The sequence below is a fragment of the Coregonus lavaretus genome, assembly GCF_964263955.1.
Source record: "Coregonus lavaretus genome assembly, chromosome: 20".
In the NCBI taxonomy this organism is placed as follows: Eukaryota; Metazoa; Chordata; class Actinopteri; order Salmoniformes; family Salmonidae; genus Coregonus; species Coregonus lavaretus.
Genome location: NC_140007.1, coordinates 18032524 through 18060258, shown reverse-complemented (window position 1 = coordinate 18060258; position 27735 = coordinate 18032524). Strand labels below are relative to the sequence as shown.

The 27735-nt window shown below is 42.0% G+C and overlaps 1 pseudogene across 1 annotated transcript; it reads right to left on the bottom strand.

Annotated features, from left to right (window-relative positions):
• Positions 1-4825: 4825 nt before the first annotated feature.
• Positions 4826-26855, bottom strand: LOC311147630 (annotated as a pseudogene). The gene is made up of 5 exons: positions 26753-26855; positions 23883-24019; positions 8132-8269; positions 7198-7335; positions 4826-4863 (listed from the first exon to the last, which is right to left on the bottom strand). The product of its transcript is annotated as an uncharacterized misc_RNA (transcript).
• Between the last annotated feature and the right edge of the window lie 880 nt (positions 26856-27735).

The following is a 27735-nucleotide window of genomic DNA, read 5'->3' as shown; positions in this document are numbered from 1 at the left end:
ACTCCCCCTATGCCCGGTGAGCTTCGGCCCTTTAAAGGGCAGGTTACCACACGATGTCCATCACCTCCACAATAGAGGCAGAGGTTTGAGGTGAAGCGGCGCTGGCGCTCTGCAGGAGTGAGGGAGGCTCGCCCAATCTCCATAGGCTCAGACTGATCAAGCTGACCTGGGTGAGTGGCAGTAGATGACAGGAGCCCAGTCGGATCTCTCCGAATGCCGGTAGTAGGTGGACCTTGGCGCCCCCTCTCACGACGACGGGTCTGTATCCTTCTGTCGATCCTGACAGTCAGTGCGATGGCTTCATCAAGAGTGGAAGGCAGTTCATGGGAGACCAACTCGTCCTTGATATAGTCAGCCAAACTATGGAAGAACGCGTCCACCAACGATGGTGTGTTCCAAGAACTTCGTCTAGCCAGGGTTCGGAAGTCGATGGAATGGTCTGCGACTGTACGTCTGCCTTGTCGAATACTGAACAGTTCACGAGACGCCTCTGCGGTGGGTGAATCCAGGTCAAACACCTTCAGCATCTCCTCAGCAAACAGGTCGAAGGTTGCACAGGCGGGGGTTTGACGTTCGAACTCTGCTGTTCCCCAGAGTCGAGCTCGGCCCGTCAGGTGAGTGATGGCATACCCAACTTTAGCCCCCTCCGTGGCGAAGGTCCTTGGCTGCAAGGAGAACTGAAGTCGGCAGCTAGTCAGGAATGGCCGGACCTGGGTTGAATCGCCGTTGAACCGCTCGGGGTTTCCAATCTTGGGTTCCGGAGCAGCGGCTGCAATGACCGGGGCAGGTAACTCGGGGGCTGGGCTGGTGGGCAGACTGGCTGGGGTAAGGTTGGTGAGGAGTTGAATGATCATGGCGAGTTGTTGTTGCTGCTGCTGGAACTGCTGCTCATGCTCATCGGTTTCCATGTCGGGGAAAGTGTGCGCTGAGTCCATAATGGTCAGATCGTACTGTCACGGTTCAGACAGACGACCAGAGGACCACAATTGCGTCACACCAGAAAGTTTATTAAACTTAAGGGAAAAGGGAAGTAGGGAGTGAATGAAGGCTCCAGGGGTAACAGGGATCCCGTCCAATGCGCTGGGTCTGTGCCCCCCCCAGTGGCAGCGATGCGTCCTATGAAGCCGGTGGTGGGTGGTCCAGAAGTCCTGGGGGGGGGAGACACAGACACAACAGGGCGGAATGAAACCAGGCAGCAGTACAGTTCAAGGGAAATCCAAAATACGTAGTAGCAAGGCAGAAGGCTGGTCAGAGTTACCGGGATTGAAGAGTAGTCAGGAGTCGTAATGGCAGAAGCAGGTCTGGATCTCCTGAAGCAGAAGAGTATCCAAAAAACAGGCAGGTCCGGGGTCACAAAACCAGGGTGAGCCAGAAGCGCGAGCAAACAGGTTCCGGGTGTGAGCTTTGCAGACGATCTGACACCGGAGAGCTGAAAGACAGGGCCTTAAATACTGGGAGAGGTAGTGGGTAATGCAGCGCAGCTGGCAGAGTAATTAGAGCAGAGCAGAGCAGGGACAGGTGGAGCTAGTTAGGCTGAGTAGAGAGAGTGGTGAGCAGAGTGGAAGAAAATTAAGGTGGTAACCCGGTGGAGTGAGAGGCCCATGACACTTTAAGTGTCTCATCTGTCTCAGAAGGCAGAACCAGCCCTAGACAGGACTGCTTACTGATCATTACTTTATATAATTATAATAGTTGACTGCACATAGCATGGACACATACTGACACTAACTCCACAGCAACTGGGAATGGGTATGGAAGCTGAAAACGCAGCAACCCAGACCCATATAATGTTGGAGAATACAAATACTGACAATAAAAAAATGAAGTGATATCGCAGTTGTTTAGCATATCTATTCCTACCAGCTCTCACAGTCTCACATCAGAATTAGACTTTCATCCACGTTTCTCAAACGTCAAATTTCGAAGTTGTTCCAAATGTCACATTTGGAAGTGTTTAAGGTTAAGTTTAGGCATTAACTCCAAAGGTAAGGGTTAAAGTTTGGGATAGGCTTAAAACAAAAATATCAAGAACAACTTTCTATCGCTGGATTTGAACATGCAACCTTTAAAATCAGAGGCAGATGCTTACACAACACCCTAGCAAAGCCAACACCTCCTTTGGCCGCCATTCCTTCCAGTTCTCTGCTGCCAATGACTGGAACGAATTGCAAAAATCTCTGAAGCTGGAGACTCTTATCTCCCTCACAAACTTTAAGCATCAGTTGTCAGAGCACCTTACCGATCACTGCACCTGTACACAGCCCATCTGAAATTAGCCCACCCAACTACCTCATCCCTATATTGTTATTTATTTTGCTCTTTTGCACCCCAGTATCTCTATTTGCACATAATCTCTTGCACATCTAGCATTCCAGTGTTAATACTATTGTAATTATTTTGCACTATAGCCTATTTATTGCCTTACCTCCATAACTTGCTACATTTGCACACACTGTATATATATTTTCTGTTGTATTTTTGACTTTATGTTTTTTACCCCATATGTAACTCTGTGTTGTTTTTATCGCACTGCTTTGCTTTATCTTGGCCAGGTCGAAGTTGTAAATGAGAACTTGTTCTCAACTGGCTTACCTGGTTAAATAAAGGTGAAAAAAAAAAAAAAAAAAAAAAAAAACCAAACCTACTTAAAGGTAACAGCACTCACTGTTGCCCCTAGTGGCCTATTTCCACTTCATGTCCCGACCGACGTCGTCAGAGATGGATGGACATCCAGTACTGACTTGTATCACGGGGTGATAACAACTCCAGGATAATATTTTTTCAATTCATGTGAGCAAAATATATTTCATTTTATTTGGAATGGCAAACCAAATTAAGTTACATGAGTTTGGAGGGCTAAAACTATTAAATATAAAGTCATTAAACCTCTCTCTCTTAAAGCTTTATACCTAAAATGTAGCTAAATCCAAACTGTGTTTCCAGTAGGCTACTAAGAAAGGCACATCCGATGTTTAAAAGGGGTCTCCTTGCTGTTATATAGATTAAAACCATCCATTTCCGGTGGATTGACAATGGAACCCTGTTGTATCCTTTTTAAATGAAGCCATACAGAGTTGGCTACTATTTAAATGTTATCCTCCAGAGGAGGCAGAATGTAGGCTATATTACAGCAAATAATATGGCTAATCTCCAAAGTACTGATGGAGGAAAAAGCGATTTTCTTGTAGAGAATGTATAAGGAAGGTATCATGTTTATGAATGACATTGTAAACAACAAAGGTAAAATTATGTCACACGAGCAATTAATCACGGTGTAAGGAAATGAATGCTCAATACAAAATTATAACCAGTTCATCGCAGCTCTGCCACAAAAATGGAAGAGGCAATTACTTAAAAGAGAAAGGAATGAATTAATCGTAAATGTCTTAAAATGAGCAATATAAATAGTAAAATGTATCAGTTTCACTTATGGTCAAGAGGGTTGACAACTATGCCACATAAAATTCAAGATAGTTGGGAACAGATTTTCCATATCCCAATACCATGGCATCAGATTTATGAAGTGATATACAAAGTAACAATTGAAGCATCAATCCGTTCTTTTCAATTTAAGATATTATATAACATTCTCGCTACAAAAAGAATGCTCAGTATATGGGGCATTGAACAATCAGCCCTGTGCAGACTGCCACAAGGAAACATAATCAATAGAGCATCTCTTTTGGTACATCAGTGGCTTGTTTTTGGAGTCAGGTCCAGGAATGGTTGTTACCATTGGTAACACTGGGTGCACATTTTGGGTTTTTTCACTAGTACTACACATCTCATTCAAATAACAAACTCATCACCGAGCTTTGATTATTTGCATCAGCTGTGTAGTGCTAGGGCAAAAACCAAAATGTGCACCCAGGAGGGGCCCCAGGACAAAGTTTGGGAAACCCTGCCTTACGGTATTGCCCAGGGACACAGTGATTTATGGCAAAGTGGTGGATTGTGGACATGCACCTGTCATGGAGGAACAGCCAACTCCTCCACTGCCTGATGTCAGAGTAGCCCACCATTGTCCCGGGGAACATTCGGACTACCTCCAAATCAGCTCGCATCTGACGCACCAGGGCTGTCCCCTTTGTGTGTCCCAAGTCGTTTCCAACGAGGTGGATGACTATGATATATTCATGGTCACACCTTGACGAGAGAGAATATTTCAGAACCCTTCCATTGAGAACAGCTCAGCCATATTTTGCGCTCCTGTAGTCATCTAGCCAGCTACATTGTGTAATCGCATAGTAAATATTTGCTTCGGTCTTTGTTTCCTTGCTCTCACCAATTTGCTTTGAGCAATGATCAGTCGGATTATGAGCTGGGATCTTATCAATAAATAAAACGCACAACATTGTGAAGGTTCATAAGGAGAGCATGTGTTCAACTGTATTATAATGTTCTATTATAATGTTGCATAATCACCTTCCGGTGTAAAAATAGGAATTGGTCTGAAGACGAAAAATTAAGGATATTCACATGAGCACCACATGAGTCTCAAAGAAACCCCTAAAAAAACAAGCACTGGTGTTCAAAATCTTGTTTTATTCAAATTCAGCAGTCCACGTGTTTGTCAATTCACAAACTGTCCACGAAATTTGTCTGATTTCCATAAAGCTCTGATCATTTTTCGTATTTATTATTGCATAAAATCATTCGTTTTCCTAGACATAATTTTACATGTAATAATTTGTATTTTCTTATAAATTAATAAGAATTTTCAATAAAGCTCCAATGTCTCACTGCAGCAGTAGCATCAGAATATCCGGCAACACTTCTGTTCCTCGGGGCAATGGCCATCTTGGTAACAGTACTCGGCACACATCTAGGTCCCCTTGGGCAGGGCACAGCGACCGGGCTTCACTATGGTAACAGAGAAAAAGCGGTCAGTTACACCGTAGAAACATAGGTGTAATAGGAATTTCTAGGTAAACAAACGAGAAAAGCAGTAGCAGATTAAGTGAATCAAATCTATCCATAATAAATCTATCCATATAAAAGTAAAATGTATGTAAAATGTATATGTAAAATGTATGTATATGTAGCAGAAAAGCTGTAAAAACCAAAAAAGATATGTGTCCTTCGAAGACGTGGATGGGTTAATAATAATAATTTTTCATTAATGTTTATTACAAGTTGCAACAGGGAGACACTTCCAGGACAAAAACAGAGAAAATGTCTAACTGGCTTCTTGGAGACAGGCCCTTTATATTCTAATCAGACAGCACCAAATGTTCTGTAAACTCCAGCTCTAGAGGCTTGTAGGAAGTCAAAACAAACATGCAGTGACTTTGTCAGCTGCTACAGAGTCACACAGTGTTCACAGAATGTCATCAATACAATACAACAGTGAATAATCAGGGTGTCCTCTGCCATTGTACCTCCAGTCTGGCGTCAATCACTATCAACAGATATGAGAACAATCCATGACATTCAGCATCAAGTCTAGTGACCATCAACCCACACCTTGAGTGTCACAAGTAGAACTCTGGAAATAATCCGTACACTGACTCTTTACATTGAAGTCTTACTATTACAATGAGTTGGAATCTTGTTGGTGGCCCTTGACAAATTGTCATCTTAATGTTCTGTGAATTGCTGTATAGTAAGTAGCATATGTTGCTATCCCTCTGTAGCTCAATTGGTAGAGCATGGCACTTGTAACGCCAGGGTAGTGGGTTCGATCCCCGGGACCAGCCATACGTAAAAATGTATGCACACATGACAGGAAGTCGCTTTGGATAAAAGTGTCTGCTAAATGGCATATTATATTATTATTATATATTCCCAAATTCCCTTTCCCTGAAATATGCATTTGCATCACCTTATCAACCACAATGTGTTATACACTGAGTGTACAAAACATTATGAACACCTGCTCATTCCATGACATAGACTGACCAGGTGAATCCAGGTGAAAGCTATGATCCCTTATTGATGTAACTGGTTAAATCCACTTCAATCAGTGTAGATGAAGGGGAGGAGACAGGTTAAAGAAGGATTTTTAAGTGTTGAGACAATTGAGACATGGATTGTGTATGTGTGCCATTCAGAGCGTGAATGGGCAAGACAAAAGATTGAAGTGCCTTTGAACGGGATATGATTTAGTGTCACAGCGCTAAAGAGAGTGTATGTGAAATATATCCATCTATATGCATGAAATTTACATTACTAGCTCCAGCTTTCTTGTTTCCAGAGTAATGCAGAAATAATGGATGCAATGGATGTCTGTATTTGTCACTTTGTGTCCATATCCTACCTGTGTAGATGCAATGCAGACATGCCCACATCCGTTGAAGCAGCATTTTTCATCATTGGGGCAGTCACTGTCATTGGAACATAACTCTACACATATCCCTATGCCCCAACGTCTACGAGGGCACACTCCAGGCTTTGCTTTGGGAATACAATTTGAGCAGACATGTCAAGGAATCCAACTTTCCACAAAGAGACATGAACATGGACATAATTAAACTGAACCATTTTCTGAAAATCTGTCATATTTGTATGGAGATGGTTACGATAAATAGGCATTTGCATTTGTAGGAAGTCAAAACAAAAAAGCAGTTACTTTGTCAGCTGCTACAGAATCACACAGTGTTCACAGAATGTCATCAATACAATACAACAGTGAATAATCAGTGTGTCCTCGGTCCTTATACTTGGACCTCCAGTCTGGCGTCAATCACTATCAACAGATATGAGAACAATCCATAACATTCAGCATCAAGTCTAGTGACCATCAACCCACACCTTGAGTTTCATAAGTAGAACACTGGAAATTATGTGTGGTACAGAAACAGTATACGTTAAACATTGTGTTGATCACTCTACACTAAATATGAACTTTAGCGATCTTACATTTCCCCATCATTACAAATAGGTTTATGGTAGCAACTTGTCAGACTACACTGACTCTTCCCATTGAAGTCTTACTATTACAAAGACTTGGAATCTTTCTAATTCTATGGCTGGAATGCTCAGGGTCATATACAGTATATAGACTCAATAAGCCTGCATGGCTCTTGGAAATCTTCTAAATTGAGTGTCTCAGCTCTAAAGAGAGTGGATGTGAAATATACTGATCTATGTGTATGAAATGTACTTTACAAGCTCCAGCTTTCTTGTTTCCAGAGTAATGCAGCAATAATGAATGCAATGGATGAGTGTATCTGTCACTTTGGGACAATAAACTACCTGTGTAAGGTGGAATGCAGTCATGCCCACATCCATTGTGGCAGCATTTTTCATCATTGGGGCAGTCACTGTCAGTGGAACATAACTCTGCACACATCCCTACGCCCCATCGTCTACGAGGGCACACTCCAGGCTTTGCTTTGGGAACACAATTTGAACAGACATGTCAAGGAACCCAACTTTCCACAAAGAGACATGAACATGGACATAATTAGACTGAACCATTTTCTGAAAATCTGTCATATTTGTATGGAGATGGTTACGATAAATAGACATTTGCATTTGTAGGAAGTCAAAACAAAAAAGCAGTTACTTTGTCAGCTGCTACAGAATCACACAGTGTTCACAGAATGTCATCAATACAATACAACAGTGAATAATCAGTGTGTCCTCGGTCCTTATACTTGGACCTCCAGTCTGGCGTCAATCACTATCAACAGATATGAGAACAATCCATAACATTCAGCATCAAGTCTAGTGACCATCAACCCACACCTTGAGTTTCATAAGTAGAACACTGGAAATGATGTGTGGTACAGAAACAGTATACGTTAAACATTGTGTTGATCACTCTAAACTAAATATGAACTTTAGCGATCTTACATTTCCCCATCATTACAAATAGGTTTATGGTAGCAACTTGTCAGCCTATACTGACTCTTCCCATTGAAGTCTTACTATTACAATGACATGGAATCTTTCTAATTCTATGGCTGGAATGCTCAGGGTCATTAATATAGACTCAATAAGCCTGCATGGCTCTTGGAAATCTTCTTAATTGAGTGTCTCAGCTCTAAAGAGAGTGGATGTGAAATATACTGATCTATGTGTATGAAATGTACTTTACAAGCTCCAGCTTTCTTGTTTCCAGAGTAAAGCAGCAATAATTAATGCAATGGACGGGTGTATCTGTCACTTTGGGACCATAACCTACCTGTGTAAGGTGCAATGCAGTCATGCCCACATCCATTGTGGCAGCATTTTTCATCATTGGGGCAGTCACTGTCAGTGGAACATATATGTACACATAGCCCCATGCCCCATCGTGTACGAGGGCACACTCCAGGCTTTGCTTTGGGAACACAATTTGAACAGACATGTCAAGGAACCCAACTTTCCACAAAGAGACATGAACATGGACATAATTAGATTGAACCATTTTCTGAAAATCTGTCATGTTTGTGTGGAGATGGTTACGATAAGTCGGCATTTGCATCTCGGGAAAGATTGTAGACTATACCCTAAATCATTTAGTGTCAAATTAATCATTTTGGAGACATTTGGCCCCCATCATCAATGTTTCCCCCATACCAGTATGAAAAAAATAAAATAATGTATGCACTCACTAACTGTAAGTCGCTCTGGATAAGAGCGTCTGCTAAATGACTAAAATGTAAATGTAAATACCACCCTTGAAAATGCATGACAGCCTTCTGAACACTCACAATCAAACATTGTATGTTAACTAAAAAGGTCTGTGCAACTGGTTATACACAGACACACAAACAGTCCTTTAAGATGCCCAAATAATAACTTCTAGTTTACAGAACATATGAGACAAGTTGAACAAACACATCATTTTATGTTGACTGAATTTTTGCATAAGTTTTCTCAAGTTGGAGCTAAGTTTGGACAATTAAAAATGTTATACGTTCAGGTAACACTTTGATCGAAAAGTTGAGTAAACTTAAAATGGCTGTGGAACCAGTTACTGAATAATAATTAGTTGAAACAACTATTTTAAAAATTACATTGTATGCGTAAAATGGCCGTACAATTGCCAAGTGTAGGCTGGATTGTTTTAAGTCATAATGGCTGGCTTGTATTTTTAGTAAGGTAGCAACAAAATAGGTTGCAAAAGGGCCTATGCACTATTATAGGCTAGTGTTTCTAACCACATAGGTAGGCTATAACACCTAAGTCAAGTGTAGTAGGCTTCTTAAAAAAACTCAGCAAATTGTCACAACTCACCTGTAGATGTTCCTTCCGTTTCTGCAGCAGAGACTATTTTCAAATCTACAAATGCCAACAGAAATAAAAACAAAGCACAACGCGCTGACACATTCATGTCCATGATGACTTCAAGACTGTTAGAGCAAATACAGTGCAAATCGATTTCATAGAAGAGGAAGGAGACCATGATGTGTAATAAACTTAGATGACTCAAATGGGGCACTGTTTTGAAGCCACCGCACAGCCATTTTGGTACTCCTTATTCATTGTAAAAAATATTTTGGAAGCTATAGAAATGCATTTATTCATGTCTACATTCGTTTATTGACAAACATGTTCTATTACAGACACCTTAATGCATACTTTAAAATTATATTAAGTGAACCGAACATGAAAATAAAATATTAAGAGAGAGTTAATGTTACTGTCCACACCACAACAAATAACTACTTAAATACATGAAATTGTGTCCTTGAAATATTTTATTGAAATACTGTAGAATTCTGGGGAGGCAAACCCCCCCCCCACCCGGCTTTCGCTAATTTCACCATGGGCAAAGCATTTAAAGTTTTGATTCACTCATCTACACACAATACCCCTTAATGACAGCGAAAACAAGTTTTTAGAAGTGTTTGCTAATTTACATAAGTATTCACACCCATGAGTCAATACATGTTATAATCAACGATTACAGCTGTGAGTCTTTCTGGGTAAGTCTCTAAGAGCTTTGCACACCTGGATTGTACAATATTTGCACAGAATTCTTCAAGCTCTGTCAAGTTGATTGTTGATTATTGCTAGACAGCAGTGGAGGCTGCTGAGGGGAGGACGGCTCATAATAATGGCTGACACGGAGCGAATGGAATGGCATCCAACAAATGTAAACCATGTGTTTGCAGTGGAGACCCGTCATTCAGGGCGAGTGGGGCAGAGACCCACCTGTTTTGAGCCCCACCTTTTTAGGGTTTCCTGTTTTGCATGTTATTTTAATATTAATATGTGTCACATATCAGTTTGCAAACAATGTTATTTTGACATTAATATGTGTCACATATCAGTTTGCAAACAATGTAAAAAAATATAAAAATAATCATTCAGTTAATAAAGCAGCATACAAACTTGGTCTCTTTTTTGCTTTCTGCAGCTGTTTCAGCCTAGCTCAGTGCTTTCTGTGGTGGTGGGGCAGCCAGCGGAAAATATGGAGCGTAGGGGTTGGTAATGTTCTCTAGTTGCGCTGTGATTGGGTTATGTTCTCTAGTTGCACCGTGATTGGCTCAGTGTTCTGTCACTCATGGGGACACTACGTCACCACCAAATCTAAGGGTAGAGCTCGAAAATTCAAGCCCCTTGGGTGCTGCCATAGAGTTACATTAGAAGTGCCCATCCAAGAAGGCTCAAGGTCATTGGTCACAGATAAAATTATGTCAAATCACGTTATATCTACAGTACCTTTGATTGGACTGATCATGTCAACATCATACTTTCAAAATCTTAGCTAGCAGTCATCATCATGAATCAAGTCGACAATCTACTGGCAAATGCTTTTTAATACTTGTCATATGAAGAGAAATAATGAAGAGAAATTATAGATAAAACGTATCGGTGCTCATCGGCCATTGAACATAAACATTACACAACAAGTTGGACATCGCAAATTCAACAATGAGTGGTTTGGAAGGAATTAATGGCTAACTGCAAGCATTGCAAAGCAATCACTAGCCTGCTATTCAGTTGAGTGGGTTTGTGGTTCCAAGTCTGGGTTTAAGGGTCTCTTTTCCAAGCTTAAAAGCATAAACATTCAACATTGGCACTGCTGTCAATCCAGCATGACTTCTGCCGCGCTCAAAAGAACTGTAAACTCAGAACTGGGAAATCTGACTTCAGAGAGTTCAGGACAACTGGGAACTGAGAACAAAAAGAGCTCTGACTGGGAAAATATGTTTTTAACGGTCACCCAACTCGGAATTGCAAGTCGGGAACTCGGGCCTCTTTCTAGAGCTCCAACCTGAAGATCACTGAAGTCATCATGATTCGTGTTTTTCAGAGTTCCCAATTGTCTTGAAAGCACCATAAATCCAGAGAATGCCAGACTTTGATGAAGGACCGCCGCGCCACCTTCCTGTTCAAGTAAGCACAGCACAACAAGGTGAGTCCAAAAATGTATTGTATGCTGCTGCATAAATGATGTAATATGCCAGGGAGATATGTATACTGTAGCTAAGAAAGTAATACTAAGTGTATGTTGTGTAGTAAGCTGTTAGTAGCCCATGTGCCTCACCCAAATAAATTTGGTCCCTTTTCCCCCCTCTTAATTTCGCCTACTGTTCTGACTTGGTGGTGCATATGTAGCCTATAGCCTGTTTTAGAGAAATTTAATCATCGAATATTGTAAGAGCTTTCATTGTTTGCTTATATGCCCCCTTTATTTATCCTACGGTTCTGACTTGGTGTACAGGGATAATACTGTAAGAACGGCCCATTTTCTGAATTCTGTCGCTGAACATTTCAAAAGTGCTGAACAAATAGTTGTATTGACTACGTCCGTCCTAGCTCACTCATTAATGGCTTAATCAAAACTACGGATTGCCTCTTATCCGCTCGTCGTCCCCTTACGCCATAGTTTGTACATCTCAGTTGTCAGTAGAAACCATGTTTGTTTAAGCCATATCAGCTATGTTTTTTTTTAAGGCAGTAAATGAGGCTGAATGAACTGTTTCGCTGCCAGACAAGGCTCTGCTGATTGCCAGGTGTAGCAGTGGTAAGGTGTTGGGACTGCTGTTGGGACTCTGCTGTTGGGACAGCTTTATGTAGGCCCTAACAGTTTGTGGGTACCGTTTGTCACCGTTATAGTGCAATTAATGTATTGTTTAGTGTTGTGTTGTGTAGTGTCTTTGCTGGCATGCATCTAAAATAAATATTTTGTTTGCCACAAAAAGATTTACATGCAAAATTTGCCACTGTGTGTTTCATGTATTTGATACCATTTCACTTATTCCGCTCCAGCCATTACCACGAGCCCGTCCTCCCCAATTAAGGTGCCTCCCCACCCCCTCTTCCCACAATGGAATATGTTTTGTTTCAATACACCGTTTAGTAGGTGGCGGCAATACATCAATAGATGTGATCTGCCATGAAACTTTAACGAAGAAGAAGAAGAAGAAGAAGAAGAAGAAGAAGAAGAAGAAGAAGAAGAAGAAGAAGAAGAAATGGTTACCCAGGCCTAATGACGCCACTGTGTAGGAGGCCTGACACCGGGTTAACCCTGGAGAAAATCACTCAAGAAAAGCTCCAGAAAACCATGGCTGAACAAAAATACATAATTATGGGGCGGGATGGAGGACTTCAATCGCCGTTCAAATCTTTGTTTCATACATTTTCTCGAAAGCTGTTGAACAAACGTGTTACAAATACACGGAGGCTTGTTGTGCAATTAAACTGAACGTCTTTACTTCATATCAACATGTTAACAACTCGTAGAAAACTCACTCATACAATCCTCACGCCTCTGTAAGTGCACAACGTGCCTGATACATTCTTAAGGCAACAGTATTCAATACTCAACTGAGCAACGACATCATATTACTGAGCACAACAAACCGGAATTGAAGAATTCCTGGAAAAGATAATACCACAACTAGGAAAACTGGGCTAAGAGAACTTCACATGGGCTCACACAATCGAACGAGCATATCGAAAAGGCGGCCCGAGAGGGGACACCAGCAGCAAACCAAGGGGCATCATTGTAAAGTTCCTTAAATATAGGGACAAAGAAAAAAGTTATAAGACTGGCTATCCAAGCACAAAAGTCAAGAGTAGGACCTTTGATGTATGAGGGCCATCAGATCTACATCAACACCGTCATGAGCAGAGACTACATGAAACACAGAGAATTCGACCCCATTAAGAAAAAGCTAATGGAAAAATGAATCTAGTTCACTCTGGTGTACCCAACACAACTACAGGTCAAATGAAAGAAAAGAGAGACATCACACTGAAATCAGCAAAAGAAGCTACCCGATTCCTGGATAAGCTGGACAAGGCGAATGGTGGAAATGGCAATGAAGGACCTGTATAGACTACAGGACAGCATCTCAAGAGACTATTTATGACAGATGGGGCACTGGACTATTGAAGTGTTTAGACTACTGAAATGAGGTGAATGATGGACTATTACACCCCACCACATCAAAGACAAAAGAGAAAGGTATATGTTGTTAATGCCTTATTTCACACGCCTATTGGAAAGACAATCACAGCACCACTCAGGCAGTCTAAATGAATAATACTTTAATACAGCGTTTCCCAAACTCAGTCCACATTTTGGTTTTTGCCCTAGCACTACACAGCTGATTCAAATAACGAACTCATCATCAAGCTTTTACTATTCTGATGTGTAGTGCTAGGGCAACAACCAAAAATGAGTTTGGAAAATGCTGCTTTAATGACTATAGCCTATGCAGCCTAAATTACAATAATATATATTGTAGGCTATAGCCATGACACCTTTTTTAAGTAACAAACTGACAGGTGAACCGGACAACATGAGGATTGCTATGATCTGGACAATTCTCTTTGAATGCTCCCCAGCCGATAGGCTAAAATGGCTGAGTGGGTGGGAAGAATATAAATAGGCCATATTTGAAAAATGACTGTGAGAGACCAAATGTCATACAGTCTATTACGCTGAAATTGTAAGCACACAGTACTTTAATTTCCGTTGCTCTCTCCATTATTTTTCTAATTTTATTTACTTTTGCCCTATTAAGGCATGATAATGGAGAAATTGATATATGAATTGAAAAATATGTGTTGTCAATGTGGGCAACAATATCATCACGTGTCAATTATCCTTTTGTTTTTATTCTCCCAAAGAAAGTATAATGAATAATGTTAATGAATTGGTTGAATGAATGTTGAAGAAACATGGGCAACTGCCGAGTTTATAATAATAATAATAATATGCCATTTAGCAGACACTGTTATCCAAAGCGACTTACAGTCATGCGTGCATACATATTATTATTATTATTTATTTTTTGTTTGTTTTGTGTATGGGTGGTCCCGGGGATCGAACCCACTACCTTGGCGTTACAAGCGCCATGCTCTACCAGCTGAGCTACAGAGGACCAAACCAGCATTAAAGAGAGAGAGACAAACCAGCATTAAAGAGAGAGAGATAAACAAGCATTAAAGAGAGAGAGACAAACAAGCATAAAAGAGAGAGAGACAAATAAGCATTAAAGAGAGAGAGACAAACAAGCAGGCTATGTGCGCAAAGCCCACAATTATGCTCCTTTCAATGATTATTTCCAGCTCTATGTTGGACAATTATATCGAAATTAATTCACTAACTGAATCCCAAGGTGGAATGTACAAGAAATTGATCAACTCTGAAAAATCAAGTGAATAAATGGAAGCATTCGCTTTGGCTCTACTGGTGCCCAGAGCGGATGGATGTTGCATTGATGTTACAAGTCATTATGCACTTAGCGATCTGCCCTCTCTGTCCGCCCATGGGTCAAAGTGAGCTGCCCCACATGAGATTGCGTGCAGTACAACAAAACTGTAGACTATTTAAATCAAATCAAATCAAATCTTATTTGCCACATGCGCCGAATACAACAGGCATTACAGTGAAATGCTTACTTACAAGCCTTTAACCAACAATGCATTTTTGAAAGTTTTGTTGTTGTTGGAGTGTTAAGTAAAAAAAATAAAAGCAAATAACTAAAGAGCAGCAATAAAATAAAATAACAGTAGTTAGGCTATATACAGGGGGGTACCGGTGCAGAGTCAATGTGCGGGGGCACCGGCTAGTCGAGGTAATTGAGGTAATATGTACATGTGGGTAGAGTTAAAGTGACTATGCATAAAAAATAAACATAGTAGCAGCAGCGTAAAAGAGGGGGGTGGGGGGCAGTGCAAATAGTCTGGGTAGCCATGATTAGCTGTTCAGTAGTCTTATGGCTTGGGGGTAGAAGCTGTTGAGAAGCCTTTTGGTCCTAGACTTGGCGCTCCGGTACCGCTTGCCGTGTGGTAGCAGAGAGAACAGTCTATGACTAGGGTGGCTGGAGTCTTTGACAATTTTGAGGGCCTTCCTCTGACACCACCTGGTATAGAGGTCCTGGATGGCAGGAAGCTTGGCCCCAGTGATGTACTGGGCCGTACACATTACCCTCTGTAGTGCCTTGGGGTCAGAGGCCGAGCAGTTGCCATACCAGGTGGTGATGTAACCAGTCAGGATGCTCTCGATGGTGCAGCTGTAGAACTTTTTGAGGATCTGAGGACCTATGCCAAATCTTTTCAGTCTCCTGAGGGGGAATAGGCTTTGTCGTGCCCTCTTCACGACTGTCTTGGTGTGTTTGGACCATGATAGTTCTTTGGTGATGTGGACACCAAGGAACTTGAAGCTCTCAACCTGTTCCACTACAGCCCTGTCGAATGGAATGGGGGCGTGCTCAGTCCTCTTTTTTTTCCTGTAGTCCACAATCATCTCCTTTATCTTGATCACGTTGAGGGAGAGGTTGTTATCCTGGCACCACACGGCCAGGTCTCGGACCTCCTCCCTATAGGCTGTCTCATCGCTGTCGGTGATCAGGCCTACCACTGTTGTGTCGTCAGCAAACTTAATGATGGTGTTGGAGTCGTGCCTGGCCATGCAGTCATGGGTGAACAGGGAGTACAGGAGGGGACTGAGCACGCACCCCTGAGGGGCCCCCGTGTTGAGGATCAGCATGGCAGATGTGTTGTTACGTACCCTTACCACCTGTAGGCAGCCAGTCAGGAAGTCTAGGATCCAGTTGCAGAGGGAGGTTTTTAGTCCCAGGATCCTTAGCTTAGTGATGAGCCTTGAGGGCACTATGGTGTTGAACGCTGAGCTGTAGTCAATGAACAGCATTCTCACGTAGGTGTTCCTCTTGTCCAGGTGGGAAAGGGCAGTGTGGAGTGCAATTGAGATTGCATCATCTGTGGATCTGTTGGGGCGGTATGCAAATTGGAGTGGGTCTAGGGTTTCTGGGATAATGGTGTTGATGTGAGCCATGACCAGCCTTTCAAAGCACTTCATGGCTACAGACGTGAGTGCTACGGGTCGGTAGTCATTTAGGCAGGTTATCTTAGTGTCCTTGGGCACAGGGACTATGGTGGTCTGCTTGAAACATGTTGGTATTACAGACTCAGTCAGGGACATGTTGAAAATGTTAATGAAGACACTTGCCAGTTGGTTAGCACATGCTCGGATTACACGTCCTAGTAATCCGTCTGGCCCTGCGGCCTTGTGAATGTTGACCTGCTTAAAAGTCTTACTCACATCGGTTACAGAGAGCGTGATCACATAGTCATCCGGAACAGCTGGTGCTCTCATGCATGCTTCAGTGTTGCTTGCCTCGAAGCGAATATAGAAGTGATTTAGCTCATCTGGTAGGCTTGTGTCACTGGGAAGCTCGTGGTTGTGCTTCCCTTTGTAGTCTGTAATAGTTTTCAAGCCCTGCCACATCTGACGAGTGTCAGAGCCGGTGTAGTACGATTCAATCTTAGTCCGGTATTGACTCTTTGCCTGTTTGATGGTTCGTCGGAGGGCATAGCGGGATTTCTTATAAGTGTCTGGGTTAGAGTCCCGCTCCTTGAAAGCGGCAGCTCTACCCTTTATCTCAGTGCGGATGTTGCCTGTAATCCATCGCTTCTGGTTGGGGTATATACGTACGGTCACTGTGGGGACGAATCAGGAGGATAGAGTTATGGTCAGATTTGCCAAATGGAAGGCGAGAGAGAGCTTTGTATGCATCTCTGTGTGTGGAGTCAAGGTGGTCTAGAGTTTTTTTTTCCTCTGGTTGCACATTTAACATGCTGGTAGAAATGAGGTAGAACGGATGTACGTTTCCCTGCATTAAAGTCCCCGGCCACTAGGAGCGCTGCCTCTGGATGAGGGTTTTCCTGTTTACTTATGGCCTCATACAGCTCATTGAGTGCAATCTTAATGCCAGCATTGGTTTGTGGTGGTAAATAGAAAGCTATGAAAAATATACATGAAAACTCTCTTGGTAAATAGTGTGGTCTACAGCTTATCATGAGATACTCTACCTCAGGTGAGCAAAACCTCGAGACTTCCTTAGTATTAGATTTTGTGCACCAGCTGTTGTTTACAAGTCAGCCGTTCTATCCTGCCAATGTAGCGTATATCCCGTCAGCTGTATGTTGTCCATGTCGTCGTTCAGCCACGACTCGGTGATACATAAGATATTACAGTTTTGTATGTCCCGTTGGTAGGATAACCGTAATCTTAGGTCGTCCAATTTCTTCTCAAATGATTGAACATTGGCTAATAGGATTGATGGAAGAGGCAGTTTACTCACTCGCCATCAGATCCTTACAAGGCACCCAGACCTACGTCCACGATATCTACGTCTCTTTCTCATGCGAATGATGGGGATTTGGGCCTTGTCGGGTGTCTGTAGGATATCCTTCGTGTCTGGCTCGTTGTAGAAAAAATCTTAGTCCAATACGAGGTGAGTAATCACTGTCCAGATATCCAGAAGCTCTTTTTGGTCATAAGAGACGGTGGCAGAAACATGAGTACAGAATAAATTACAAATAATGCGAAAAAACACACATAATAGTACAATTGGTTAGAGGGCTGTAAAACGGCAGCCATCTTCTCCGGCGCCAATTCTCTTCCAGTGGTTATAGGCTTGCATCTGTTTACATTTATTTCATTTGAGAATTATATGGAGAGTTGAACGAATTTCTCTCTTTAATATACTATAATGATGCCTAATGACTAAATAATAAAATTAGTTTTATTCTTAATTAACAAAGTGATGACAGTGCTTTTTATGATGTTTTTCTCTTGTTATTGACCCTGAGAGGGATAACCAATATCTTTCCTTTGGCTTAAAAAAACAAGACAAATGATCAATGTATACTTTAAGTGTCTCATCTGTCTCAGAAGGCAGAACCAGCCCTAGACAGGACTGCTTAATGATCATTACTTTATATAATTATAATAGTTGACTGCACATAGCATGGACACATACTGACACTAACTCCACAGCAACTGGGAATGGGTATGGAAGCTGAAAACGCAGCAACCCAGACCCATATAATGTTGGAGAATACAAATACTGACAATAAAATAAATAAAATAAAGAAGTGATATCGCAGTTGTTTAGCATACCTATTCCTACCAGCTCTCACAGTCTCACATCAGAATTAGACTTTCATCCACGTTTCTCAAACGTCAAATTTCGAAGTTGTTCCAAATGTCACATTTGGAAGTGTTTAAGGTTAAGTTTAGGCATTAACTCCAAAGGTAAGGGTTAAAGTTTGGGATAGGCTTAAAACAAAAATATCAAGAACAACTTTCTATCGCTGGATTTGAACATGCAACCTTTAAAATCAGAGGCAGATGCTTACACAACACCCTAGCGAAACCCAAACCTACTTAAAGGTAACAGCACTCACTGTTGCCCCTAGTGGCCTATTTCCACTTCATGTCCCGACCGACGTCGTTAGAGATGGATGGACATCGAGTACTGACTTGTATCACGGTGTGATAGCAACTCCGGGATAATCTTTTTTCAATTCATGTGAGCAAAATATATTTCATTTTATTTGGAATGGCAAACCAAATTAAGTTACATGAGTTTGGAGGGCTAAAACTATTAAATATAAAGTCATTAAACCTCTCTCTCTTAAAGCTTTATACCTAAAATGTAGCTAAATCCAAACTGGGTTTCCAGTAGGCTACTAAGAAAGGCACATCCGATGTTTAAAAGGGGTCTCCTTGCTGTTATATAGATTAAAACCATCCATTTCCGGTGGATTGACAATGGAACTGTCACGCCCTGGCTCTGGGGACACTGTTATGTTGAGCCAGGGTGTGTAGTTCTATGTTTGTATTTCTATGTTGGCCTGAGTGACTCCCAATCAGAGGCAACGAGTGTCAGCTGGTGCTGGGTGTCTCTGATTGGGAGCCATATTTAAACTGTGTCTTTCCCTTTGTGGTTGTGGGTTTTTGTTCGTATTTGGTTGTATAAACCGTAGACATCACGTTTTCGTCTGTTGTTTTGATCGTGTGATCATTCATTAAATAAATATGTTCACCCTCAACGCTGCGCCTTGGTCCTCCTTAGACGACCGTGACAGAAAAACCCACCAGAACTGGACCAAGCAGCCTAGTGAGGAGCAGAAAGGGTGGACTTGGGAGCAATGGAGGAAGAGCTTCGACTGGGTCAAGCCTATTGAGGAGCTGAATAGCGGGAGTTGGAGGCAGAAGAGCGAGAGTTGGGCGAGGACTATAGAGGCCTGGCCCACGGGGAGGAGAGACCCCCAGAACATTTTTAGGGGGGGGCTCACGACGTTGGGGCAGCAGGAGGCCGCGATAGAGCGGTCCAGCGGGTTGGCAGAGGAGGCCGCCAGGTTACGGGAGTCACTGGTCACCAGGGGGAAGGAGGATGTAGAGGCACGGCGAGAGGTACTGGCGTGTGTTGCCAGTCCGGTCCGGCCTGTTCCTGATCCCCACGTAGGGCCAGTGGTGTGTGTTCCCAGTACGGTCCGGCCTGTTCCTGCCACTAGCACCAAGTCAGTGGTGCGTTTCGTCAGCCCGGCGCGGCCCGTTCCTGCTCCCCGCACCAAGTCAGTGGTGCGTTTCGTCAGCCCGGCGCGGCCCGTTCCTGCTCCCCGCACCAAGTCAGGGGTGCGCGTTGTCAGCCCGGCGCGGCCCGTTCCTGCTCCCCGCACCAAGCCAGGGGTGCGCGTCGTCAGCCCGGTCCGGCCCATTCCTGCTCCCCGCACCAAGTCAGTGGTGCGTTTCGTCAGCCCAGCTCGGCCCGTTCCTGCTCCCCGCACCAAGTCAGTGGTGCGCTTCGTCAGCCCGGTCTGGCCCGCTCCTGCTCCCCGCACCAAGTCAGTGGTGCGTTTCGTCAGCCCGGCGCGGCCCGCGCCTGTTCTCCACACCAAGCCAGTGGTGGGCGTCGTCAGTCCGGCACGGCCCGTGCCTGTTCCACTGGTGCCTGGTTCGGCACTGGTCAGATGTTTTACGCCGGAGCTAGAGCAATCCGCTCCATCAGACCAGGGGTACTTTGGGGGGTTGGAGAGGGAGTGGGGATCAGGCCCGGAGCCGGATCCGCCGCCAAGGCGGAGTGCCCACCCGGTCCCTCCCCTGTGGTATTTAGTTGGCGCGGTCGGAGTCCGCGCCTTTAGGGGGGGGTACTGTCACGCCCTGGCTCTGGGGACACTGTTATGTTGAGCCAGGGTGTGTAGTTCTATGTTTGTATTTCTATGTTGGCCTGAGTGACTCCCAATCAGAGGCAACGAGTGTCAGCTGGTGCTGGGTGTCTCTGATTGGGAGCCATATTTAAACTGTGTCTTTCCCTTTGTGGTTGTGGGTTTTTGTTCGTATTTGGTTGTATAAACCATAGACATCACGTTTTCGTCTGTTGTTTTGATCGTGTGATCATTCATTAAATAAATATGTTCACCCTCAACGCTGCGCCTTGGTCCTCCTTAGACGACCGTGACAGGAACCCTGTTGTATCCTTTTTAAATGAAGCCATACAGAGTTGGCTACTATTTAAATGTTATCCTCCAGAGGAGGCAGAATGTAGGCTATATTACAGCAAATAATATGGCTAATCTCCAAAGTACTGATGGAGGAAAAAGCGATTTTCTTGTAGAGAATGTATAAGGAAGGTATCATGTTTATGAATGACATTGTAAACAACAAAGGTAAAATTATGTCACACAAGCAATTAATCACGGTGTAAGGAAATGAATGCTCAATACAAAATTATAACCAGTTCATCGCAGCTCTGCCACAAAAATGGAAGAGGCAATTACTTAAAAGAGAAAGGAATGAATTAATCGTAAATGTCCTATTAATGAGCAATATAAATCGTAAAATGTATCAGTTTCACTTATGGTCAAGAGGGTTGACAACTATGCCGCATAAAATTCAAGATAGTTGGGAACAGATTTTCCATATCCCAATACCATGGCATCAGATTTATGAAGTGATATACAAAGTAACAATTGAAGCATCAATCCGTTCTTTTCAATTTAAGCTATTATATAACATTCTCGCTACAAAAAGAATGCTCAGTATATGGGGCATTGAACAGTCAGCCCTGTGCAGACTGCCACAAGGAAACAGAATCAATAGAGCATCTCTTTTGGTACATCAGTGGCTTGTTTTTGGAGTCAGGTCCAGGAATGGTTGTTACCATTGGTAACACTGGGTGCACATTTTGGGTTTTTTCACTAGTACTACACATCTCATTCAGATAACAAACTCATCATCGAGCTTTGATTATTTGCATCAGCTGTGTAGTGCTAGGGCAAAAACCAAAATGTGCACCCAGGAGGGGCCCCAGGACAAAGTTTGGGAAACCCTGCCTTACGGTATTGCCCAGGGACACAGTGATTTATGGCAAAGTGATGGATTGTGGACATGCACCTGTCATGGAGGAACAGCCAACTCCTCCACTGCCTGATGTCAGAGTAGCCCACCATTGTCCCGGGGAACATTCGGACTACCTCCAAATCAGCTCGCATCTGACGCACCAGGGCTGTCCCCTTTGTGTGTCCCAAGTCGTTTCCAACGAGGTGGATGACTATGATATATTAATGATCACACCTTGACGAGAGAGAATATTTCAGAACCCTTCCATTGAGAACAGCTCAGCCATATTTTGCGCTCCTGTAGTCATCTAGCCAGCTACATTGTGTAATCGCATAGTAAATATTTGCTTCGGTCTTTGTTTCCTTGCTCTCACCAATTTGCTTTGAGCAATGATCAGTCGGATTATGAGCTGGGATCTTATCAATAAATAAAACGCACAACATTGTGAAGGTTCATAAGGAGAGCATGTGTTCAACTGTATTATAATGTTCTATTATAATGTTGCATAATCACCTTCCGGTGTAAAAATAGGAATTGGTCTGAAGACGAAAAATTAAGGATATTCACATGAGCACCACATGAGTCTCAAAGAAACCCCTAAAAAAACAAGCACTGATGTTCAAAATCTTGTTTTATTCAAATTCAGCAGTCCACGTGTTTGTCAATTCACAAACTGTCCACGAAATTTGTCTGGTTTCCATAAAGCTCTGATCATTTTTCGTATTTATTATTGCATAAAATCATTAGTTTTCCTAGACATAATTTTACATGTAATAATTTGTATTTTCTTATAAATTAATAAGAATTTTCAATAAAGCTCCAATGGCTCACTGCAGGCGTAGCATCAGAATATCCGGCAACACTTCTGTTCCTCGGGGCAATGGCCATCTTGGTAACAGTACTCGGCACACATCTAGGTCCCCTTGGGCAGGGCACAGCGACCGGGCTTCACTATGGTAACAGAGAAAAAGCGGTCAGTTACACCGTAGAAACATAGGTGTAATAGGAATTTCTAGGTAAACAAACGAGAAAGTAGCAGATTAAGTCAATCAAATCTATCCATAATAAATCTATCCATATAAAAGTAAAATGTATGTAAAATGTATGTGTAAAATGTATGTATGAAAAGCTGTAAAAACCAAAACAGATATGTGTCCTTCGAAGACGTGGATGGGTTAATAATAATAATTTTTCATTAATGTTTATTACAAGTTGCAACAGGGAGACACTTCCAGGACAAAAACAGAGAAAATGTCTAACTGGCTTCTTGGAGACAGGCCCTTTATATTCTAATCAGACAGCACCAAATGTTCTGTAAACTCCAGCTCTAGAGGCTTGTAGGAAGTCAAAACAAACATGCAGTGACTTTGTCAGCTGCTACAGAGTCACACAGTGTTCACAGAATGTCATCAATACAATACAACAGTGAATAATCAGGGTGTCCTCTGCCATTGTACCTCCAGTCTGGCGTCAATCACTATCAACAGATATGAGAACAATCCATGACATTCAGCATCAAGTCTAGTGACCATCAACCCACACCTTGAGTGTCACAAGTAGAACTCTGGAAATAATCCGTACACTGACTCTTTCCATTGAAGTCTTACTATTACAATGAGTTGGAATCTTGTTGGTGGCCCTTGACAAATTGTCATCTTAATGTTCTGTGAATTGCTGTATAGTAAGTAGCATATGTTGCTATCCCTCTGTAGCTCAATTGGTAGAGCATGGCACTTGTAACGCCAGGGTAGTGGGTTCGATCCCCGGGACCACCCATACGTAAAAATGTATGCACACATGACAGGAAGTCGCTTTGGATAAAAGTGTCTGCTAAATGGCATATTATATTATTATTATATATTCCCAAATTCCCTTTCCCTGAAATATGCATTTGCATCACCTTATCAACCACAATGTGTTATACACTGAGTGTACAAAACATTATGAACACCTGCTCATTCCATGACATAGACTGACCAGGTGAATCCAGGTGAAAGCTATGATCCCTTATTGATATAACTGGTTAAATCCACTTCAATCAGTGTAGATGAAGGGGAGGAGACAGGTTAAAGAAGGATTTTTAAGTGTTGAGACAATTGAGACATGGATTGTGTATGTGTGCCATTCAGAGCGTGAATGGGCAAGACAAAAGATTGAAGTGCCTTTGAACGGGATATGATTTAGTGTCACAGCGCTAAAGAGAGTGTATGTGAAATATATCCATCTATATGCATGAAATGTACATTACTAGCTCCAGCTTTCTTGTTTCCAGAGTAATGCAGAAATAATGGATGCAATGGATGTCTGTATTTGTCACTTTGTGTCCATATCCTACCTGTGTAGATGCAATGCAGACATGCCCACATCCGTTGAAGCAGCATTTTTCATCATTGGGGCAGTCACTGTCATTGGAACATAACTCTATACATATCCCTCTGCCCGAATGTCTACGAGGGCACACTCCAGGCTTTGCTTTGGGAATACAATTTGAGCAGACATGTCAAGGAATCCAACTTTCCACAAAGAGACATGAACATGGACATAATTAGACTGAACCATTTTCTGAAAATCTGTCATATTTGTATGGAGATGGTTACGATAAATAGGCATTTGCATTTGTAGGAGCTACAGAATCACACAGTGTTCACAGAATGTCATCAATACAATACAACAGTGAATAATCAGTGTGTCCTCGGTCCTTATACTTGGACCTCCAGTCTGGCGTCAATCACTATCAACAGATATGAGAACAATCCATAACATTCAGCATCAAGTCTAGTGACCATCAACCCACACCTTGAGTTTCATAAGTAGAACACTGGAAATTATGTGTGGTACAGAAACAGTATACGTTAAACATTGTGTTGATCACTCTAAACTAAATATGAACTTTAGCGATCTTACATTTCCCCATCATTACAAATAGGTTTATGGTAGAAACTTGTCAGCCTATACTGACTCTTCCCATTGAAGTCTTACTATTACAATGACATGGAATCTTTCTAATTCTATGGCTGGAATGCTCAGGGTCATATACAGTATATAGACTCAATAAGCCTGCACGGCTCTTGGAAATCTTCTAAATTTAGTGTCTCAGCTCTAGAGAGAGTGGATGTGAAATATACTGATCTATGTGTATGAAATGTACTTTACAAGCTCCAGCTTTCTTGTTTCCAGAGTAAAGCAGCAATAATGAATGCAATGGATGAGTGTATCTGTCACTTTGGGACCATAACCTACCTGTGTAAGGTGCAATGCAGTCATGCCCACATCCATTGTGGCAGCATTTTTCATCATTGGGGCAGTCACTGTCAGTGGAACATAACTCTACACATATCCCTGAGCCCCAACGTCTACGAGGGCACACTCCAGGCTTTGCTTTGGGAACACAATTTGAACAGACATGTCAAGGAAAACCCAACTTTCCACAAAGAGACATGAACATGGACATAATTAGACTGAACCATTTTCTGAAAATCTGTCATATTTGTATGGAGATGGTTACGATAAATAGACATTTGCATTTGTAGGAAGTCAAAACAAAAAAGCAGTTACTTTGTCAGCTGCTACAGAATCACACAGTGTTCACAGAATGTCATCAATACAATACAACAGTGAATAATCAGTGTGTCCTCGGTCCTTATACTTGGACCTCCAGTCTGGCGTCAATCACTATCAACAGATATGAGAACAATCCATAAAATTCAATATCAAGTCTAGTGACCATCAACCCACACCTTGAGTTTCATAAGTAGAACACTGGAAATTATGTGTGGTACAGAAACAGTATACGTTAAACATTGTGTTGATCACTCTAAACTAAATATGAACTTTAGCGATCTTACATTTCCCCATCATTACAAATAGGTTTATGGTAGCAACTTGTCAGCCTATACTGACTCTTCCCATTGAAGTCTTACTATTACAATGACATGGAATCTTTCTAATTCTATGGCTGGAATGCTCAGGGTCATTAATATAGACTCAATAAGCCTGCATGGCTCTTGGAAATCTTCTTAATTGAGTGTCTCAGCTCTAAAGAGAGTGGATGTGAAATATACTGATCTATGTGTATGAAATGTACTTTACAAGCTCCAGCTTTCTTGTTTCCAGAGTAAAGCAGCAATAATTAATGCAATGGACGGGTGTATCTGTCACTTTGGGACCATAACCTACCTGTGTAAGGTGCAATGCAGTCACATCCATTGTGGCAGCATTTTTCATCATTGGGGCAGTCACTGTCAGTGGAACATATATTTACACATAGCCCTATGCCCCATCGTGTACGAGGGCACACTCCAGGCTTTGCTTTGGGAACACAATTTGAACAGACATGTCAAGGAACCCAACTTTCCACAAAGAGACATGAACATGGACATAATTAGACTGAACCATTTTCTGAAAATCTGTCATGTTTGTGTGGAGATGGTTACGATAAGTCGGCATTTGCATCTCTGGAAAGATTGTAGACTATACCCTAAATAATTTAGTGTCAAATTAATCATTTTGGAGACATTTGGCCCCCATCATCAATGTTTCCCCCATACCAGTATGAAAAAAATTAAATAATGTATGCACTCACTAACTGTAAGTCGCTCTGGATAAGAGCGTCTGCTAAATGACTAAAATGTAAATGTAAATACCACCCTTGAAAATGCATGACAGCCTTCTGAACACTCACAATCAAACATTGTATGTTAACTAAAAAGGTCTGTGCAACTGGTTATACACAGACACACAAACAGTCCTTTAAGATGCCCAAATAATAACTTCTAGTTTACAGAACATATGAGACAAGTTGAACAAACACATCATTTTATGTTGACTGAATTTTTGCATAAGTTTTCTCAAGTTGGAGCTAAGTTTGGACAATTAAAAATGTTATGTTCAGGTAACACTTTGATCGAAAAGTTGAGTAAACTTAAAATGGCTGTGGAACCAGTTACTGAATAATAATTAGTTGAAATAACTATTTTAAAAATTACATTGTATGCGTAAAATGGCCGTACAATTGCCAAGTGTAGGCTGGATAGTTTTAAGTCATAATGGCTGGCTTGTATTTTTAGTAAGATAGCAACAAAATAGGTTGCAAAGGGGCCTATGCACTCTTATAGGCTAGTGTTTCTAACCACATAGGTAGGCTATAACACCTAAGTCAAGTGTAGTAGGCTTCTTAAAAAAACTCAGCAAATTGTCACAACTCACCTGTAGATGTTCCTCCCGTTTCTGCAGCAGAGACTATTTTCAAATCTACAAATGCCAACAGAAATAAAAACAAAGCACAACGCGCTGACACATTCATGTCCATGCTGACTTCAAGACTGTTAGAGCAAATACAGTGCAAATCGATTTCATAGAAGAGGAAGGAGACCATGATGTGTAATAAACTTAGATGACTCAAATGGGGCACTGTTTTGAAGCCACCGCACAGCCATTTTGGTACTCCTTATTCATTGTAAAAAAGATTTTGGAAGCTATAGAAATGCATTTATTCATGTCTACATTCGTTTATTGACAAACATGTTCTATTACAGACACCTTAATGCATACTTTAAATTTATATTAAGTGAACCGAACATGAAAATAAAATATTAAGAGAGAGTTAATGTTACTGTCCACACCACAACAAATAACTACTTAAATACATGAAATTGTGTCCATGAAATATTTTATTGAAATACTGTAGAATTCTGGGGAGGCAAATCCCCCCCCACCCGGCTTTCGCAAATTTCACCATGGGCAAAGCATTTAAAGTTTTGATTCACTCATCTACACACAATACCCCTTAATGACAGCGAAAACATGTTTTTAGAAGTGTTTACTAATTTACATAAGTATTCACACCCATGAGTCAATACATGTTATAATCAACGATTACAGCTGTGAGTCTTTCTGGGTAAGTCTCTAAGAGCTTTGCACACCTGGATTGTACAATATTTGCACAGAATTCTTCAAGCTCTGTCAAGTTGATTGTTGATTATTGCTAGACAGCAGTGGAGGCTGCTGAGGGGAGGACGGCTCATAATAATGGCTGACACGGAGCGAATGGAATGGCATCCAACAAATGTAAACCATGTGATTGCAGTGGAGACCCGTCATTCAGGGCAAGTGGGGCAGAGACCCACCTGTTTTGTGTCACGGTCGTCTAGGAGCGAAGGAGACCAAGGCGCAGCGTGTGCAAGAAACAT